Source organism: Lynx canadensis, chromosome B4 (assembly GCF_007474595.2).
Source record: "Lynx canadensis isolate LIC74 chromosome B4, mLynCan4.pri.v2, whole genome shotgun sequence".
In the NCBI taxonomy this organism is placed as follows: domain Eukaryota; kingdom Metazoa; phylum Chordata; class Mammalia; order Carnivora; family Felidae; genus Lynx; species Lynx canadensis.
The window spans coordinates 115,252,942-115,275,634 of NC_044309.1; the positions used below are offsets into that span (position 1 = coordinate 115,252,942).

General features: G+C 36.1%; 1 protein-coding gene across 3 annotated transcripts in view; it reads right to left on the minus strand.

Moving 5' to 3' along the window:
• The window catches only part of CEP83 (centrosomal protein 83), a 122,072-nt gene that overhangs the window by 95,509 nt on the left and 3,870 nt on the right, over positions 1 to 22,693 (minus strand). The window contains exon 2 of one of the 3 annotated variants that reach the window (XM_030323398.1): positions 2,179 to 2,259. The exons of the other annotated variants lie outside the window; for them this stretch is intronic. The gene's annotated coding sequence lies outside the window, so the exon portion shown is untranslated. The remainder of the gene's footprint in view (positions 1 to 2,178; positions 2,260 to 22,693) is intronic. 3 annotated transcript variants of the gene reach the window in all.

Here is a 22,693-nt window from a genome sequence, read left to right on the forward strand (position 1 = left end):
GCCTGGGTGGCTCAGTCGGTTAAGCATCCAACTTCAGCTCAGGTCGTGATACACAGTTCGTGAGTTCAAGCCCCATGTCCGGTTCTGTGCTGACGGCTCAGAGCCCGGAGCCCTGCTTTGGATTCTGTGTCTCCCTCTCTCTCTCTGCCCTTCCCCTGCTAATGCTCTGTCTCTCTCTCTCAAAAATAAATATTTAAATTTTTTTTTGATTAAAAAAAAGAAATAGAGAAGAAAAAGAATGAATTAGAAGACAAAGCAACAGAAATTACTTAACCTGAATAGAAAATAGATGTAAAAAGTAACAGATGTTCAGGAACTTGTGGGACTGAAATAAAACATCCATCATTTGTGTCATTGGAGTATGATTCCATTTATAGTAATATCCAAAATAGGTAAATCGAGAGAGATAGAAAACATATTGATGGCTGCCAGGGACTGAGGGAAGGGAGAAAAAGTGACTGTTCAATGGATACGGAGTTATCTTAGAAGGTGATAAAATGTTTGGGAACCAGATGGAGGTGATAGATGTACAACACTATGAATGGACAAAATACCACCGAATTCTCTACTTTAAAACATTTAATTTTATGTTATATGAATTTTGGCACAACATAAAAAAAGAAACCGCAAGCTAGGAACTGAAAGGCACATCAATTTTAAAAAAGATGTATACAAAAATAATACACCAAACACTCTACTTGATTCTAAAATCTCTGTGCCGTCCTTTTTTTTCTTATTACTTTTTAATGTTTATTTATTTTTGAGAGAGAGACAGAGGATCCGAAGCAGGCTCTGCACTATCAACACAAAGCCCAATGTGGGGCTTGAACTCACTAACCATGAGATCATGACCTGAGCCATAAGTCAGACCCTTAACCAACTGAGCCACTGAGGCACCCCTGTACCTTCCTTTGGAAATACGATCAAGACCAGGATGTCCATCATCATCAATTTTATTCAACAATGAAAATAACCAACAAAAAATGTGGAACAAGACAAAGATATAAAAGGTTAAAAAACTGGGAAGGAAAAATAAAACTTCCTTTACATACAGATTGTTCTAATTGTGTATGTAGAAAATCCAGAAGAATTTATAGAGAAATCATCAGAAGAACTTGGTGAAGACTGCTAGGTGGATGAATATAAAAATTAACTGCACTCTACGTGTCAGCAATATTTTTAAAGACATTTTAAAAGCACCAAAGAATATCAAATACCTAGGCAAAAAGATGTGCAAACCATTACACAGACACCCATTAGAGAAACTAAAAAAGACCTATATACATAGAACTATGTACCATATACTGGAAAACAACATTCTAAAGATATAAATTCTCCCCAGATACATGGATGTAATACCAATCAATATCCTAATAAGCAAGGGTGCATGCATGTGTGTTACGTGTGTGTGTGTGTGTGTGTAAAATTTAGCATACTGATTCAGAAATTTACATGGAAATACAAAAGGCCAGAAATCTTGTAAAGAACAGCAGAAACTATTTTAGAAAACAAGATAGGAGGACTGGATATCAAGACGTTACAAATCTACAGTTATTAAGACACATCGACCCATGTAAGACATTTAAGAACAAAGGTGGTTTTGCTAATCAGTGAGGAAACAGAAGTCTGCAATAAAAAGGTGCTGGGACAACCAGATCACCTTATGGACCTGGGCCCAACTTTGCATTATGCACTAAAATTAACTGTAGTTGTACTGAAGCTCTAAATGTGAAAAAGCAAAACAAAAACAAAAACAAAAACAAAAACAAAAAACAAAGTTACTGGAATACAGGAGAGTGCTTTCAATAACCCATGGCAGGAAAAAAAAAAAAAACATACTAAAAAAGCTAAAAAGCAATTTCCTGAAAAAATAAGATTGAGCAACTTTTCTCTGTTGATGAGCCATTTGGATGTCCTCTTTTGTGAAAAGTTTATTTGAAACTTTTACCCAATTATTTCTCTTGAATTATCTTTTTACATAGTAATGTGTAGGATTTCTTTTTAAAATTAAAATCACATTGAGAAAACCAAAACGATTGACCATAACAAGTCTAAAGAGAAGGAGAAGAAACAAGTTGTGGTGTAAACTGGTATATCCATGTTAGAAAAAAATGAGCACTACTCAAGTTAAAGATGTATATATACTATGACTCAATAATACTTCTACTTGAAACCTACCCCGCCAAAATGTGAGTACAAGTACACCAAGAGATTTCTGTTGTAGTTACTGCTCGTAACAATACTATTCCCAGATGAAACCTAGAAAACAAACCAAATGTCCATTAACAGCTGAAGACACATATTGTGACATAATGAAACTAGCACTTTACGACAACGAAAATAACCTACAGAAACACTCTACACAGGTGAACTTCAAAAATACTGTGCGAAAGACAGACAAAAAAGCACACTATTCTAAACATAAAGTTCAGAAAAAATTAAAAACGGGCAAAACTGTAGTATTTAGAAGATACATGCTTAGGTGTGTTTAGGTTATAAAACTATAAAAAGAAGTGATTAACGTAAAAGTCAGGACAGTGTTACCAGAGAAAAGGCCATCAGTGTTCTACATTTTGATCTCTGTTGTGGTTAAATTGGGGGTTTGCTTTGTAAATCACCCAAAGGATAGTTTTTGTGCACTTTTCTGCTTTTTATAATTCACAATTTTTTAAAACATTCAGAATTTCAAATTCTAAAATTCAAAGTTTTAAACGTTCACTCAAAGATCTGGCTCATATCTCAGGCTTTGTCTCTTCCTTCACTCTGAGGGAGTTGGCAGTGTTCACCTCTAGCGGCTGATCCAGTGGGAACGCCACGTGTACCTCCTTGTATGTGGCCCAGCAGTCTTTCCCTCTGGCTCCCTTCCAATTTCCTCTCCCATCCTGTCCTAATAGAAGTGCTAACATTCCTTTCCAGTAATCAGAGTAGCCTTCTAAAGTTCCTTTGTAGGTAGGGGCTCCAGTCACCTGCTGCTGAGACTAATGAAGATGTGGTTGGCTCTTTAAAAAAAAAAAAAAAAAATCTGACTCAATATCATCAAGGATCCTGGTCTTTTTCATTGAAACTGCGTGCAGAAAATCTCATTGAAGGGGGAGATCCCACACACCACCACTCATTGCTGTTTACAACCCAAACAGAAAGAAGCTTATTTTGCTACCACTACTCCAACAGGTGGAAACAAGATTTACTCCTTGCCCATCAACAAACCAACAAGAACTACCACAACTCCCCCAATGAAAAGCTACCAAAGCCCCAAACTCTCATTCCTCTCCTTTCTTTCCAAACTACCCCTCCCAAGTCCCTCCTCTTCTATATAAAAGAAAGCTCCTTTCCTTTGTTCTCTGGACTTGCTTACAGTTTGCCATAGTTTGTATGTCCCAAAGTGCATTTCCTCCGCTATCCTGAATAAACTCATTTTGCTAGTAAAACTGGCTATTTTATGTTTAAAGTTGACACCATACTTCTGCCAACATAACCTGTTGGCTTAATTCTCTTCATGGTTGTGAAGCTACCACATTTTCAGACATCACATGGATACACAATAACATTCACAAAACAGACAATTTCATCAACCAATTCTCTTTTGTTTAGCCTTTTTGTTTTTAAAGTAATATTTACACATAATAAAATGCGTAAGTATACAATTCCATGAGCTCACAAAGGAAGAATCCCAGAGTATTCTATTGTTTAAATATATTTTGTTGGGGCACCTGGGTGACTCAGTTAAGCATCCAACTTCGGCTCAGGTCATGATCTCACAGTTCATGAGTTCAAGACCCGTGTCGGGCTCTGTGCTGACAGCTCAGGGCCTGAAGCCTGCTTTGGATTCTGTGACTCCCTGTCTCTCAAAAATAAACATTAAAAAAAAATTTGTTAATAAAAAAAGAATGACTAAAATAAAAAACATAAGACACAACAAGTGTCGGTGAGGATGTGGTGAAAAAGGAATCCTCATGTACTGTTGACAGGAATGCAAACTGGTGCAGCCACTATGGAAAACAGTATGGAGGTTAGTCAAAACTTTAAAAATAGAACTACCATATGATCTATAATTGCACTTCTGGGTATTTACCCAAAGAATATGAAAACACTAAAAGGATATATGCACCCCTATGCTTATTGAAGCATTATTTACAATAGCTAAATTATGGAGGCAGCCCAGTGTCCATCGACAGATGAACAGATAAGATGTGGTGTGTATGTATGTACATATATATGTATATATGTACATATATAATGGAATATTATTCAGCCATAAGAAAGAATGAAATCTTGCCATTTGCAACAACATGGATGGATTTAGAGGGTATAAGCTAAGTAAAATAAGTCAGTGAAAGACAAATACCATATAATTTCTCTCATACGTGGAATTTAAGAAACAAAGCAAGTGAACAAAGAAAAACAAAACAAAAGGCAAACCAAAAAACAGACTCTTAAATACAGAGAACAAGCAGATGGTTAGCAGAGGGGAGGATGAGGGGGGAATGGGTAAAATAGGTGAAAGGCATTAAGAGTACACTTCTCGTGATGAACACTGAATAATACATAAAATTAATGACTCACTACATTTTATACCTGAAACTAATATAACACTCTATGTTACCTACATTGGAATTTTTAAAAAGTAAAAAGAAACTGGTGAAATTATTTTTTTAATGTTTATTTTGAGGGAGAGAAAAACAGATAATAAGCAGGGGAGGGGCAAAAGAGAGGAGATACAGAATCCAAAGCAGGCTCCAGGCTGTCGGCAGAGAGTCTGATGCAGGGCTCTAACTCACGAATCATGAGATCATGACCTGAGGTGAAGTCGGAAGCTTAACTGAGCCACCCAGGCGCTCCTGAAATTTTTTAAAGAGACAAAATCTTTTTAAATTTTTTTTGAAGTTTTTATTTAAATTCCATTTAGTTAACATACATTGTAATATTAGTTTCAGGTGTACGATACAGTGATTCAATACTTCCATACACCACTGGTACTCATCACAAACAGTGCACTTAGGTCTTTAATCTATTTTGAATTTATTTTTGTGTATGGCATAAGAAAGTGGTCCAGTTTCGGGGCACCTGGGTGGCTCAGTCGGTTGAGCGTCCGACTTCAGCTCAGGTCATGATCTCGCGGTTTGTGAGTTCCAGCCCCGCGTCAGGCTGTGTGTTGACAGCTCAGCCTGGAGCCTGCTTCGGATTCTGTGTCTCCCTCTCTCTGCCCTTCCCCTGCTCATGCTCTGTCTCGAAAATAAACAAAACATTAAAAAATTTAAAAAGTGTTCCAGTTTCATTCCTTTGCATATAGCTCTCCATTTTTCCAGCACCACTTGTTGAAGAGACCATCTTTTTTCCATTGCATGTTCTTTCCTCCTTTGCCAAAGATTAATTGATCACATAATTGTGGGTTCATTTCTGGGTTTTCTATTCTGTTCCATTGATCTATATATCTATTTTTATGCCAGTACCATACTGTTTTAATCACTAAAACCTTGTAACATAACTTGAAGCCCAGAACTGTCATGCCTTCAGTTTTTTGTTTGTTTGTTTGTTTTAAGAGGTTGCTTTGGCTATTCAGGCTCTTTCGTGGTTCCATACAAATTTTAGGATTGTTTGTTCTGGCTCTGTGAAAAGTGCTGTTGATATTTTCGTAGGGATTGGATTAAATGTGTAGATTGCTTTGAGTAGTATAGACATTTTGACAGTAGTTGTTCTTCCAATCCATGAGCATGGATTGTCTTTCCATTTCTTTGTGTCATCTTCAATTTCTTTCATCAGTGTCTTATAGTTTTCATAGTGTAAGTTTTCACCTCTTAGGTTAGATTTATTCCTAGTTATCTCATGGTTTTGGGTGCAATTATAAATGGGATAGATGCCTTAATTTCTCTTTCTGCTGTTCCATTACTGATGTATAGAAATGCAACAGATTTCTGTACATTGATTTCGTATCCTGTGACTTTACTGAATTCATTTATCAGTTCTGGCAGTTTTTTGGTGGAGTCTTTCAGCTATTCTCTATAGAATATCATGTCATCGGCAAATAGGAAAGTTTTACTACTTTCTTACCAATTTGGATGCCTTTTGTCTTTTTCTGTTGTCCCACTGCTGTGACTAGAACTTCCAGTACGACGTTGAATAAAAGTGGTGAGAGTGGACATCCTTAAGGTGAACAAAATTTTCCAGAGTTTGAGTATACATGCCAATTCCAATCCTGGCAGTGCCAAAGTGAAAGTGGTCGGGAGCACACCACCACCAAGAGCAAGTGGAGTGGTTTCTATACAGAAGATATGGAAGGGAAGGAAGGAAATCATGTGATGGATATGGCCTAAAGATTGCCTTATTCAGGATAGCCTAGCTGGCTGGCCGTGACTGGTTGTTCATAAGTTTCATTTCCTCACATTCAAGTGCGTGGATTCTGGCTTATGTTAGCTAAGGGCATTAGAGCCACCTCAGTCTAACAGCCTCCTCATTTAATTACTTTCACACAGTCTTTTTAATTTTAGCAATTCTAGGAGTTGTAAAGGGATAGCTCATTGTGGTTTTAATTTGCATTTCCCTAAAGCTCTTCTCTCCCACCCACCCCCTGTATTTAATGGCCAAAGATCTTCTTCATCCAGGATAAGATCTGTGCTTTAAAAATGTTCACAACAAAAAACGTTTACTTTGCAACTGGTAAAACGAGACAGTGATTTGTGTATTAGAAACAAATACAAATCTACAATTTATCTCATGTACTGACTACTGGTAGCTCCCTGAACATACACTGCTGTTTTCTACCTCCATGTCTTTGCAAATACTAATTTCCTTATCCAGAAGGCCTCTTCTATCCCTCTGTACTCTGGTCTAGTGAATTTCTCATCAGCCTTCAAAACCCTGTTCAGAAATGTATTACTTCCTCCATTAAGTACTTCCTGACTTTCTCAAATATAATTAGGTAACTATTCTATCTTGTAAATGTACATGTATGTATATATAACACACGCAGTGTAACTGCTTCCAGGCAAGAAACAGGTCTTACTCATCTTTACAATAACCCACACACAGGCACATCATTACCTCAAAAATATCAAATGATTATATTCACCATTCTAATGTTGCCTTGCTCTTGATTCACTTTCACATCCATTTTCAGTAACTGAGGCTTCCAGACTGTATTGGGCTTAATGCTGCCCCAAAGGAAGATAAGTCACTTCTTAATCTCTGTAACCTATGAATATTACCTGTATAGTGAAAGATGGGATTAAATTAAGGATTTTTAAAGGAGGAGTTTATCCTGGATTATATGGGTGGGCCCTAAATGCAATCACATGTATCCTTGTAAGAGTGAGGCAGAGGACGCTTTGAGACTACAAAGAAGGAGGGAGTGTGACCAAAAGGGCAGAGATGTCACCCCAGCCAAGGCATGCCTGGAGCCACAAGAAGCTAGAAGGAAAGGATTCTTCCCTAGAGCCTCTGGAGACAGTGCTGTCCTGGATTTCAGTCTTCTGGTCTCCAAGCTGTGAATGAATAAATTTTTGTTGTTTTAAGCTACCCACTATGTGGTAATTTGTTACAACAGCTACAGGTTAATTAATATACTGGCTTTCTCTTCAGTCTATTATTCATAACAAATTTTACCCAAACACAAAATTTCTATCACAATTTTAAATTCATACCATAATCAAGTTTTTCTGATTTCAATACACATTTCAATTACTTATAGAATATATCAATGTTATATATAAATGAATAATGTTATAATTAAGAAACAATTCTTATTATACAAAGTTTGCCAAATAAAATCACAACACAAATTTTTTAAACATTTTAAAAAATTTTAACGTTTATTCAGTTTTCAGAGACAGAGCATGAGCAGGGGAGGGGCAGAGAGAGAGGGAGACACAGAATCTCAATCTGTCAGCACAGAGCCCAACGGCAGACTTACACTCACGAACTGTGAGATCATGACCTGGGTCGAAGTCGGCTGCTTAAACAATTGAGCCACACAAGTGCCCCCACAATGCAAATTTTTTAAGCACATGGTTCAAACCAAACTTTTTAAAAAATGTTTATTTTTGAGAGACAGAGAGACAGAACACAAGTGGGGGAGAGGTGGAGACACAGAATCCAAAGCAGGCTCCAGGCTCTGAGCTGTCAGCACTGAGCCCAACGTGAGGCTCAAACTCACCAACTGTGAAATCATGACCTGAGCCCAAGTTGGGACGCTTAACCAACTGAGCCACCCAGGCACCCCCAAACCAAACTTTTAAAAAAGAAAGGTTTAACAGATTACTTTTGATCAGTCTATTAATCAGGGAGCACTTATTAGATGAACTAGTCTCTGTGAAAGGCAGTTTTTTAAAAACTCAGCACAACTCTTCTCAAAATACCTCATCTTCCTCTCCTTACAACTATGACTATCATAGAACCATACCTTCCTACCACTTCTTTTGACTAGTCCCAGCTCTACAGACATACCTATGACATTCTTTTGCACAGGAGCTGTATTTCTTAAGCAGTGGTACAATGTCTGCTCAAAAGGATGGAAATTCCAAATATTCCAAAAGCACAGCTGCTAATGCTCATGGAAATCTTCCAAACACATTCCCTTAAAAAGCACATGCTATGCCTTTGAACATTTCAAAACAATGCTTTAAATACTACATGCCCCTAGAGTGAATGCTGTTTTTTAAAAACATTAAAAGTCTAAGGAGAACTACATGAGGCATTACTTCTCTTACAACAAAACATTAGAAATTAAGGTCTTTAAAACCCAGAGAGACTACCACACTAGTCACCCAAATAGACTACGGATGGCCATCCCAGGGTGTCTTGTATACAAAAAAAGTCACAACTTGACACCCTGCCAAAACCTAAAGTGCAGCTGGGAAGAGACCCTTCAAAACCCTGGTAAGGTGCCAGGCCCCTTAATTGTGATTTAGAATGAAACAGGAGGGCAAGGAAAGAGGAAGGGAAGAAGATATGTATTAGAGTGGTTAGCAATCAACCACCAAGCACTCTGAATTAAAATGTTATTCTATTCTTATAATTGCACTGTCTGCTTCCACACAGCTTAATTCACACAAAAGAATTCTACAAAATAGGATTTAGTAACCAGTCAACCTCAAATACTTAGAAGTTACAAAAGTCTCTGAAAAGTTGTGATCTGAAAACCAAAGATGACTGTTGCCTAAACCATACTTCAAATTCATTTTAATGTTCCTTAGTGTAGGCTCTCTTGCATATAACACGGGACTTGCCAAAAGATTTATGAGCACTTAATACCTTTGTGTGAGCTGTAGAGGCTTCTTTGCTCATAGCCCCATATGCTGAAATAGATAAAGCTACCACGTAGCTTGTAACACAAAATGAAGGCTATCTACTGATCTGACAATATATCCTGGAAATTATTTTTTAAGTAAATCTGAATTATTTCCATGAGATTTATGCCTTAGTCTGAAAAGTTAAATAAAGGAAAAAAGTTGATTAAGAGTTCAACATTTTTGCTCAGGTTAACATAAACATTCTCTTTTTCATCTTTGAGGATCTACCAAAAAGAAAGTATAAAATTTCTCAGAGCCAGAAAAGGTAAATAAATAAAAGTCATCCTCAAGACAGAGGTTAATTTTAAAACCGTATCTTTATTCATTCATCAGTTGATGGGCATTTAGGCTCTTTCCATAATTTGGCTATTGTTGATGGCGGTGCTATAAACTCGGCATTGAAAAAGAATGAAATCTTGCCATTTGCAACAACGTGGATGGAACTGGAGGGTATTTTGCTAAGTGAAATAAATCAGTCAGAGAAAGACAGGTATCATATGTTTTCATTCATATGTGGAATTTGAGAAAATTAACAGAAGACTATGGAGGAAGGGAAGGAAAAAAAGTAGCTACAGAGAGGGAGGTAAACCATGAGAGACTCTTAAATACAGAGAACAAACAGAGTTAAATGGGGTGGACAGGTGGGGGGAGTGGGGAAAACGGGTGATGGGCATTGAGGAGGGCACCTGTCGGGATGAGCACCTGGTGTTGTATGTAAGTGATGCATTACAGGAATCTACTCCCAAGGCCAAGAGCACACTATATACACTGCATGTTAGCTAATTTGACAATAAATTACATAATAAATAAATAAATAAATAAATAAATAAATAAATCCCTATCTTACCAAAAACAGGGGGTGGGGGCAATTAATACAACCAGCATTTATTGAGTGGCTACCACACCACATTTACTGAGTGGTCCACTTACACAAAGAGAACTCTGAGGGGGATACAGAAATATGCAGACCATCAGGTCAAGCCAACTTCTTAGCAAGGAAGAGCCTGCCTGTATTAAAAGTATTACAGACACTTTCTAAGTGTCTATTATGTGCTAACACTGTTGGGTACAGGGATACAGTAATAAATAAATTAAAATCCTTGCCCTCAAGGAGTTCGAGTTAGTCCTTGAAACCTACATGTTAACCAACACTTGCTGACTGAACAAGGATAAGAGAAAATTTATTATTTACCAAATCCTTTTTGTACTTAAATTTTTTTGCCATGTGCATATATTACCAATTCCAAGTAATACATGAATTCAGAAAGTTTTAAAAGTATAAAGCAATGTAATATATTTATAGGCAGTATGTGTACAAAGGGAAGACAGGCCTACTTCCACTAGAGAGGCTGTCCAGGAAGATTTCACAAAGAGGGTGATCCTGAGATAAAACCAAACACGCAGAGAAGAAACATCAAGTATGAAGGCATGGAGATGGAAAACAACTTTGTGGGTAGGGGATAGTGAGGTGGGGAGCAGATGAGCCTAGAGAGGTGGGCCAGGGCCTTGAAGGAAATGTGCAGGAGACTGGAGTTTATCCTGGGATCTAGAAGAGCCAATGCAAAGTTTTAAGCTTGTTGGCAGATGAGGGACAGTCCAGGATAGTTTCAGATTTGTACTTTAGAAAAATAACTAGGTTATCCAAGGTGTGTAAAATAAACTAGGTGGGCAGGGAGATAGTGGGAATCCTAGAGAAAATAAGATCAAAAGGCTGGGAAAGTAATGATAAAGATCTGAACTAAAACAGTGGTAGCAAGTAGTCAACAGGGAATGATCTTGAAAATAAACTTGGAGTTAGAAGTAACAGAAATTAGTAGTTAGATATTGATACTCATCTCCCTCAAAAAAAAAATAGAAATAAAAGCTATTTTAATGTTATTAATTAAAAGGCCAACCAGAAAATCAGGGAAGAAAAAAAAAATGGAATCCAGTGAAAGTAGAAGAAAGGTTGCTTCAAAGATTACAAGTACTCATCCTCCATGTAAAAAATGAATCAAGCACAGGAACCTTTGCAAAAGCATCTTAGTAAATGCAAATACCATCATAGTACAACACTCAAAATATCTACCTTTCTTCCGTAGAGATTTCATCAACAGAGGGGTAAACACTAACGCTTGCTCTGTCAGGAACAAAGACATAAAATAAGTATTTTGTTCTTTAAATGTCCACCTCCTGTAACTCCTCATTCTTTCCCTCAAACAATCATCTCTATAGCAACATACTTTTAAGAAATTCGTGGGTGGAAAGCATATGTTTTTGCAAAAATATGAGAACTCAAGAACACGACTACTCTATTTTTCCCTTTAATATAAGAGATTCACAACATACCCTAAAAGATAACTGCAAAATATGGAACAAAAAAAGACTTAAAAATGTGAGGAAATGTAAAAATCGGTATTGCACATGCTTATATGGAAATTCTTTTTATATGTTACAATGACACCTTGTGGTAAGGCTTTTTAAATTATATAACTTACCTTGGAAAACATTTTTACACCAGAAATATAATAAAACTGTTTTAGAATATAGGAAAAGACCAAGATCATATGCTGAGGTAGAATAAACAGATACAATGATCCATTTGGAGAAATAAGGTAATAGAGGCTCTTCAAATATTAAAAATGGAACTACTGTATGATCCACCAATTCCATTCTGGGTATTTATCTGAAGAAAATGAAAACACTAACTTGAAAAGATACATGCATCCCCACATTTGCTGCAGCATTATTTACAATAACCAAGATACAGGAACAATCTACATGTCCATCAATGGATGAATAGATAAGAAAATTGAGCAACAGACACACATACACAATGGAATATTATTCAGCCATTAAAAAAAAGAATGAAATCTTGCCATTTGTGATAACAAGGAGAGACCTCGAGGGCATTATGCTAAGTGAAATAAGTCAGAGATAAACAAGTGAATAAGTGAAATAAGTCTCCTCCTCCCCCCAACATGCACAAACACTCCAAACCATTAGACTGGTGGTTGCCAGAGGCAGGAGATGAAGAGTGAGAAAAATGGGTGACCTGGTTTTGTTGTTTAAATTAATTGAATTTTTAAGAAAGAAAAAAGGGGCGCCTGGCTGGCTCAGTCAGTGGAGAATGTGACTCTTGATTTCAGGGTTGTGAGTTCAAGCCCACATGGGTTATAGAGATTACTTAAAAAATAAAATAAAATCCTAGAGAGGGAGAGAGGCAAACCACATGAGACTCTTAAATACAGAGAACAAACGGAGGGTGGATAGGGGTGGGGAGAGGGAAAAATGGGTGATGGGCACTGAGGAGGGCACTTGTTGGGATGAACACTGGGCACTGTATGTAAGCCAATTTGACAATAAATTATATTCATAAAAAAATTAAAATTAAAAAAATAAAATCCTTAAAAAGAAAAGAAAATGGAGGACAAAAAAATCAAGCTTTAAAAAAACATCATGATATACAGGCTAAAGCAACTATAAACTGTAAGGTATTATACTATTCCCTTCAATTAAACTAAAATTATTAGTGTTTCTTATATGATGCAAAAATAAACTGCTTTTGAAATCTGGGGCAAAATTTGTAAGAATGGCAGCCCCTTTACATGAGAATATTGACACATGGTTTATGAAGTATGAAAATAATTTTGTCATTACTCCTTTCTTTTCAATATTACATTAAAAATTTCAATCTTGATTAATCCAATAATTAACAGAATTTACAATCATCTTTCATCAAGAGCTTATTTACTAAACCATGCCAAACACCGTAAACATACAGAAAGGTTAATAACGCAGTTTGCACACAACCACCTTTATAAATCTCTGAAATATTCTTCTCCCCTAGCATCTACAGTACCATGATCATCTCCTAGCTCTTTGACTTCTGTCTCTTCTTTGTTCCTGTTCTCCCAGTCACCATGAGAAATCTCTGATCCACTGCTGCCTCTCTCTAAATTCAGTCAAGTTGCTTCTCTCACACTTCATTTTTTACACCTATTTGAATGACATTCAAATTTACACCCACATTCCGAACACAGCTCATAACTCCCACTCTACTCACATGTCCCATCCACAATGGAAGCTGAACATAAGAATTCAACTCATTAACTTCAAATTTCCATCTGCCTCCTTTAAAAAAAAAAAAAAAGTTACCACTATCATCTCTGAATTTCTTAGTACACAACTCATTCCTCAACTTCCATTAGTAATAAATTATTAATCTTGCTAATTCTTCTTCATCTGTCTCTTTATTTGAATCATTCTTCTTCTAGAACCATCACCCTTGAGGGCAAAACCTCAAATATTTTACCCTTGGTTTATTTTAAGAGAAATCTCCTAAACATGTGCCAGATTTTGGTCTTTCCTCACCCTTACATCGCCTACAAATATCCACCAGGACAATCTTCCTCATATACTGTGTTCATCACTGTAACTACTATTATAATCCTTCCTATTTACTGGATGGATCAAATCTAAGCTTCTCAGCCAAACTCACAGTCCTACATTAGCCAACTGTCTGTCTATATAAACGCAAACATTTCATTTTGCTGCCTCACAACACTCCTTTGCTAGAGCCAATTAAGTTTGCTTTACAGTCCCTCAGACACATTATTTATTCTTGCCTTCACAACTGTGTTCATATAGTTATGCCAAATTAAAATGCCTCCTTAAATCTCTTCAATTAATCCACAAATCAAGGTCAGAGTTAAACCTAAAACCTTACAGTCTAAACATACTTTGAGTTTATAGTTACTCTGAAAGTAAACATAAACAGGGGTGCCTGGGTGGCTCAGTCAGTTAAGCATCCAACTTTGGCTCAGGTCATGATCTCATGGTTTGTGAGTTCAAGCCCCGCATCAGGCTCTGTGCTGACAGCTCAGAGCCTGGAGCCTGCTTCAAATTCTGTGTCTCCCTCTCTCTCTCTGCCCCTCCCTGCTCACCCTTTCTCTCTCAAAAATAAATAAACATTTAAAAAATAATAATAATAGTAAACATAAACCTCTTTCTGCTTCACTGGTTTCTGCCTTCCTTGTGCTTACCTCAGAATATTTATTCTGTATTCTATCACATCTGCACTTTTCCCCTCTAATGCTTTATAATTATGTAAACTGCCTTTCTAAAGAAATTAAGTTTCTCAAAGAAAAAACAATAATCGTCTACTCATCATCAGAGAAATACAAATCAAAGCCACACAGAGATACCACCTCATGCCAGTCAGACTGGCTAAAACGAACAAATCATGGAAACCACAGATGCTGGCAAGGATATGGAGAAATGGAAACCCTCTCGAAATGTTAGTGAGAATGCAAACTGGTACAGCCACTCTGGAAAAGTGTGAAGGTTCCTCAAAAAATTAAAAATAGAACAGCCCTATGACCCGGCAATAGCACTACTAGAAATTTACCCAAGGGATACAGGAGTGCTGATGCATTGGGGCACATGTACCCTAAAGTTTATAGCAGTGCTTTCAACAATAGCCAGATTATGGAAAGAGCCCAAAATGTTCATCAACTGATGAATGGATAAAGATGTGGTTTATATATACAATGGAATACTACTTGGCAATGAGAAAGAATGAAATCATGCCATTTGCAGCAACGTGGATGGAACTGGGAGGTATTATGCTGAGTGAAACAAGTCAGTCAGAGAAGTACAGATATCATATGTTTTCACTCATATGTGGATCTTGAGAAACTTAACAGAAGACCGTGGGGGGAAGGGAAGGGGAAAAAAATAGGTACAAACAGAGAGGGAGGGAGGCAAACCACAAGAGACTCTTAAATACAGAGAACAAACCGAGGGTGGATGGGAGGGTGGGGGAGAGGGGAATATGGGTGATGGGCATTGTGGAGGGCACTTGTTGGGATGAGCACTGGGTGTTGTTTGTAAACCAACATGACAATAAATTATATTAAAAATTTTTTAAATAATAAAAAAGAAAAAAAACAATAATCCTCTACCTTTTGGGTCCTTTTCATAACTCCCAATTGCAATAAACTTAATGACAAAAGTGAACCACAAATTTCCTGTGATATGAATCCTACTTTCCCACAGGCTTACAATGTAATTTCAAAGATGAAAAAGGATGTCACCAAGAACACTGTTTGCTAATCAATTATGCATGCCTTAAACAGTTATCCATCAAGATATTTCTGCCTGAAAAATAAATTCTGGAGTCAGTCTGGTAACCAAAAGCCTTAAAAATGAACATAACCTTTGACCTAGCAATTCCACATGTAGGAATTAATTCTAAGAAACTAATCAGAGATGTGTACCAACATTTGTGTTCAAGGACTGCTTTCATTTATCATTCAGTAAACACTTACTGAGTACATACCAAGGGCCAAGTAGAAGTGGAAGATAAAATTAGGTCCCTGCCTTCATGGTGTTTACATCACAGTGCTGTTTATTATGGAAAACAGGCTATTTTCTAAAAAGTGTGTTTAATAGAAAGTTATACCATATTCATGGATCAGATAATAATCCCATTGTTAAGATATTGCTAAGATGTTAATTTCTCCCAAATTCAATGCAATGCCATTTAAAAGCCCAGCAGACTTTATAGATATTAACAAGCTAATTCTAAAATTTATATGGAAACAAAAAGACATGGAATAGCCAAAACAACTTTGGGGAAAAAAAAATGTTGGAGAACCTGCACTACCTAACTTCATAACTTACTAAATCCAACAAAAATCAAAATTGTGTGGCATTAGCGTCAACACAGACACATAAATCCATTAAAAAGAGAGTAAAGTTCAGAAACAGATTCAAACAAATATGGCCAATTGACTGACAAAAATGTAAAGTCAGTTCAATGGATAGGATAGTCTTTCCAATAAATGGTCCCGGGACATATGCAAAAAATGAATTTTAAGTTGTACCTCACACCATACACAAAAGTTGACTCATAATGTATATATAAACACAAAACATAAAACTATAAAACTCTTAAAGAAAATGTTGGAGAAAAGTTTAGTCATGGGTTAGGTAAAAGATTTCTTTAAATTGGTTAATTAGAACTTCTGTATTTAAAAGACACCATAATGGGGGCTCCTGAGTGGCTCAGATGGTTAAGCACTCGACCTTGGCTTAGGTCATGTCTCCCAGCTCGTTGGTTCGAGCCCTGCATCAGGCTCCATGCTGACAGCTCAGAGCCTAGAACCTGCCTTGGATTCTGTGTCTCCCTCTCTCTCTGTCCCTCCCCTGCTCATGCTTCTCTCTCTCTCTCTCAAAAATAAATTAACATTAAAAAAAAATTAAAAGACACCATAATGGAAATGAAAACAAGACTGGAGGAATAATTTATACATATATGTATCAAAACATATTATATACATATAATACATATAAACATATATCTATCATACTGATAAAGGACTTGCATCCAAAATACGTAAAGAATTCTGAAAACTAAATCATAAAAAAAAAACTCAATTTAACAACATAAAACTGGCTGAAAGATTTGAGCAGACACCATGCCAAGAAGACACACAAATGGTTAAACACTTGAAAAGATGTTAAATATCATTAGTTATTAATGGCATGCAACTTAAGAACACAACATAGGGGCATCTGGGTGGCTCAGTCAGTTAAGCATCAGACTCTTGATTTCAGCTCAGGCCACGATCCTGTGAGTTTAAGCCCAACATCAGGCTCCCCAATAGCAGAGAAGCTCTGCACTGCCCCTCCCCTGCTGGAGCTCTATCTCTTTCTCTCTCAAATAAGTAAATAAATAAATAGACGTTAAAAAAATGTTTTTTTAAAAGAACACAATGTAATACTACTATACACCTATTAAAATGGTTAAAACTTAAAAGGCTAATATTACAAAGTACTGTCTAGAATGTAGAAGAACTGAAAGTTTCATAAACTGGTGGAAATATAAAATAGGAAAATCATTTGAGGAAATCATTTAATTTTTAAGAAACTGACAAATATTACCATATAATCTAGCCATTTTATTTTTAAGTATTCACCCAGGAGAAATGAGAGCATGTCTATACAAAGACTTCTACACAAATATTTATAGCAGCTTTTTTTGTGAGACTCAAACACAGGTCCATTAAGAGGTAAATGGATAAACAAATTGTGATATATCCATACAACTGAATACAATATTCAATAAATATGAGTTATTTACCATGAATGAATCTCAAAATAATTATGCTGAGTGAAAAAAAATCTAGGAAAAAAGAGTGCATTTTATATTATTTCATTTATATAATTCCAGGAAATGCAAATGAATCATAATGCCAGAAAGCATAACAGTGTTTGCCTGGAAATAGGAAAGAGTGAGCAGTTGGAGGGGGTAGGAGCAAAAGGGAAGGATCATAAGAAAATTTCTGGGGATAATAGATATATTTAATTCTTGACTGTGATGATAGTTTCACAGGTATATATACATATACATATATATATCAAAACTTTAATTTTAAAAATGTGCAATTTGTTATTTATCAATTATATTTTAAAAAGCTGTTTTTAAAAATAAACATTGTGAACCATAAGGAAAAAAACTTTCCTAAAAGTAAATTCTAGGCCGAAATGTCAGTTAAATTTTTCTTTAAAAAAAAAAAAAGAGAAAAAGTTATGAAAGAATACTTAACATCAGGAGATGTTTGTTACATAAGTAGAAAACACAGACCACAAAATACTCTGGTATATAATCCTTATTTTGTAAAAAGCCTATTTACATAACTATATATGCATAAAAAAACAGAGAAGATAAACAATAAAATATTAAGGAAGACCTATGGGTGATAGGTGTGATTTTATTATGTCTGTGCATTTCCTGCACATTTCTTATTTTACAACATAAAATATATGTATAACCAGATGGAAAATGTCAACTGAAAAAAAGGAGGACACCTCAAAGTCTACTTGATGACCAAAGGAGGAGGAAAAAAGTCTCCCCTTTGCACATCAGAAAAAGTGACCAAATATAAAAGAAAATGAGGCTTGAAGTCAAAGCCTCCACTTCAAGAAATAACCCAGAATTACTGAAATTCCATACCTTTCCACGTAAGTTTATGCAACACTCAAAAATGTATTCAGAGACAACTGCTTGTTGTCAGCCCCAAATCCATACTCTACAGAACTACCAAATCTAAAACAGCAGTATTCAAACAGTTCTAGTAAATATCTTCAAACTAAATCTTATAGAACTCCAATATTTAGAACATACTAGGTCTTTTACTTGTGTATATTAAACATAAAAATTTTAATTCAGAAGATTTTATACTGAAGACATATCAGATCTTTATTTCCGTATCAGTTAATATGCTGGAAATCTCTAATATTTTCAAATCCAGTTTACAGCACATTTGGATATATTTATCTTTTACTGTACCTTTTAAAATAGTTGAAGATGTAGTTAAAAAACATTCAAATCAAATCTTGGTAGAATCCTGAAGTGCTTCCCACTCAACAGTTTTGCAAAATTGGTCAATAACGGTTAATTCAAGCTTATTAATACAGTATATAAAACCTCTCACAATCTGGACCCTCTTTACCCTTCCATGCTCACAACTCCCTGATTTGTGCTTATACCCCAACAAAACTAAATCGCTTATAGTTCATTGAACACACCATACATTTGCTCACCTCACATGGATCCCTCTGTGGAATGCAATCTCCTAATCTCACCTTTCATTCATTTTTATATTCAACTCAGTCACTACTTCCTTCTGAAAGGCTTTCCTAGATGCTTCCCTTTTTCTTTTCCTCTAATCCATTCTGAGTTAACGGTCATTGTGGGTCCTCCATAATGCCATGTATTTATCCATATCAATTTATTCACTTCACTATATTATAATCAGCTATTTGTGTTCCAATCGCCTGCACTAGACAAAAACCTCCCTGAGATCAGAGATTATGTCTGAGTCATCTTAATACCCCCAAAACCTTGCATAATAGCTGGAACATGGCAGGTAATCAATGAACACTTGTTGAATGAATAGTAAGCAGTTTTTCCACTTATCAAAAGGACAGGAAAAGCAAGAAACTGCATAGGTCTTGGGGTTCCAAAACCCCAAATGCTTTATAATTTGGCGCTAAAGGAAAATCACGGAATTTAAGTCAACAAGTACATTTAGAGGACAAATAAATGCCTACTATTGTGCAAAGGATTATGAGTGATATTAAAGAAGTATGGATCAAGTTTTACCCTAAGAGTTCCACACAGAAGCAAAAACCATATGAGGAAATGAGCAGGTTGATAAATCCTCTTCACAAAACAGCCAAATAACCATTTTAGTGATTTGGAATTCAATCAAAAGCATTCATCAAACTGAAAAGTGTTTATTCATGAAAACAACTAAACTCTGGATAAGAAGAACATGAGTTTACAGCATTCTTACCTTTGGCTACTCCCATCTCCTCCCACCTCTGTCACTTATAGGAGTTTAACAAGCTATGAGGCAGAAGGTTCACCACCACTACTGGAGCTTAATCTGTTGATCTGCTACACTGTCAGTTGAAGTGGAGACTTCTGTGGTAAGTTAACAGTGAGGGCCAGTGGCACCTGGAGCCTGAGGCTGCAGGACTCTATGCGGCAAGCAACAAACTGGCATACTAGCTGAGGATTTTACAGGAGTTCTGGAAGTTTAGACAGCCATGGAGGGGCTTGATAAACTATTTACGAACGCAGCTTAAAATAAAACTGTGGACTAGAGACTGAAGGAGGTCCATGCCACTCACACATCCTTGGACAGCAGAGCTATCTATCCTTATGCACGTGGCAAGAGAGGCTGGTGCAAAGTAAAAGCCAGGGCAAACTTAAAAATGACCTGTGTCTGGGGGCGCCTGGGTGGCGCAGTCGGTTAAGCGTCCGACTTCAGCCAGGTCACGATCTCGCGGTCCGTGAGTTCGAGCCCCGCGTCAGGCTCTGGGCTGATGGCTCAGAGCCTGGAGCCTGTTTCCGATTCTGTGTCTCCCTCTCTCTCTGCCCCTCCCCGTTCATGCTCTGTCTCTCTCTGTCCCAAAAATAAATAAACGTTAAAAAAAAAAATTTTTTTTTAAATAAAAAAATAAAAAAAAAAATGACCTGTGTCTGAATGTACTCCCTCATAATCATATAAATCATCAGCAGTACTAGCCATATTAGTATCAGGCATAGCTGTATTAGTTCAAACTGAACACAACTTTTGACCAATCCTTGGGTGAACACTAATGTATGCAGACACAGAAAGTGAGGTTTAAAAAAAAAAAAATCAATAAAACCAGCAGATGTCATAACAACCTAATACAGGGGAAACAGACTTTACAAATTTAGACCAGGCAAGTTACTAAACAAACAGAAAAAAAATCAGCCTCCAAAAGAAAAGCCAAAATATAGAGTTGCTTCAAAACATTATCTAAAATGCCCAGTATTCAACAAAAAATTAGAATACAAGAAAAAAAAAAACTGTGACCCTTTCTCAAGAAGAAAAACATCAAACAGAAGATGTCTCTGGGTGTCTCCTAATACTGGATTTGGCGAACAAAAACCTCAAATGAGCTATAATAAATATGTTCAGAGAACTAAAAGGAAAGCATCTTTAAAAAACTCAATGAAAGTATGATGGCAATGACTCAGATGGCTGAAAATAGAGACAAAAATTGCTTTTGAAAATGGAAATTCTCATGTTGAAAAGTAGAATTATTGAAATAAACTCATTGGAGGGGCTCAACATCAGACTTGAGATGACAGAAGACGGAAGAAATGAACCTGAAGATCAATAAAGAAGTACCCACTCTGAAGAACAGAAAGAAAAAATAAAGAGAAATGAACAGAATGTCAGATTCTGCACAACAATGTAAAGCATGACAACATATATATAATGAGAGTTCCAGAAGAGGAAAGAGCAACAGTGGTGGGGGGGTGGAGTTAAGAAATAATGGCTACAAATTTCCAAATTTGAAGAAAAACATTAATTTATCTATCCAAGAACACAAATAGATCAGCACCAAGACACACCACAGTCAAAATGCTGACAGAGCACACACACACACACACAAAAAAAAAAAAAAAAACAAAAAAAACACCCTAAAAGGAGCAAGAGAAAAATGACTCATCATGTACAAGGGAACAATGGTATGATTAACAGCTGGCATCCCATCAGAAATGATGAGGCCAGGAAAAGAAACCATGGAATTTAAAGAAACAAAAAAGCTCTCAACTAAGAATTCTGTATTCAGCAAAACCATCCTTCAAAAACGACACTGAAATCAGTGAAATCAAGATAAAGTCTTAAGAGAATTTGTTGCTGTCCAACATGCCTTAGGAGAAATACTAAAGGAAGACCTCCATGCTGAAAAGAAGTTACTCCAGAAAGTAACAAATCCACAGGAAAAAAAATAAAGCATGCAGAAAATATAATTATATAGGTAAATACAAAAGATTCTAGACATATAATTGTTCTCATTACTTTTCTTCATTTCCCTTAAAAAAATAAGATTATATAAAGCAATAATTAAGGTAGTATTTGGCTGGGTTTATAATGTGCATAACTGTAGTATGTATGACAACAATAGAACAAAGAGAGAAAAGATATATCGAAGTTTCCATGATTTACCAGAATTAATTTAGTATCATTCTGAAGGAGACTATAAGTTAAAATGTATTATTACTACCCCTAGAGCAACTAATATGAAAATAACATATTGAAAGAAATGAACAAAATAATTAAAACAGTTCACTAAAAATTAACACAAAGTCAGTAAAGGAGGAAAAGAGAAGAAACATAAGACAAACAAAAAATAACAAAATAGCAGACATAAATCCAACAAAATCAACAATTATATTAAATGTGAATGGACTAAATACCCCCATTCAAAAGGCAGAGAACATAAGACTGAATTTAAATAAAAACAAAAACAAAAAACAAGACCCAAATGTATGCTGTCTTTAAGAGATATATCTTAGTGGGGAGCCTGGGTGGCGCAGTCGGTTAAGCGTCCGACTTCAGCCAGGTCACGATCTCACGGTCCGTGAGTTCGAGCCCCGCGTCAGGCTCTGGGCTGATGGCTCGGAGCTTGGAGCCTGTTTCTGATTCTGTGTCTCCCTCTCTCTCTGCCCCTCCCCCGTTCATGCTCTGTCTCTCTCTGTCCCAAAAATAAATAAAAAACGTTGGAAAAAAAAAATTTTAAGAGATATATCTTAGATTCAAAGACATAAAAATGTTAAAATTAAAGGATATAAAAATAATATACTAAGAAAACTAGAGTAGCTATAGAACTAAAATGACAAAATATAATTTAAAACAAGAAATACTATTGAAGACAAAGAAGACTATTTCTTAATGACAAAAGTCACTGCATCAGAAAAACATATTATATACATCTAACAATAAAACTCCGAAATACATGGAAGCAAAAAAGGAAAATTAAAAAAAGAAATAGACAATACAACAAAAATAGTTGTACAGTAAAATGATACAACA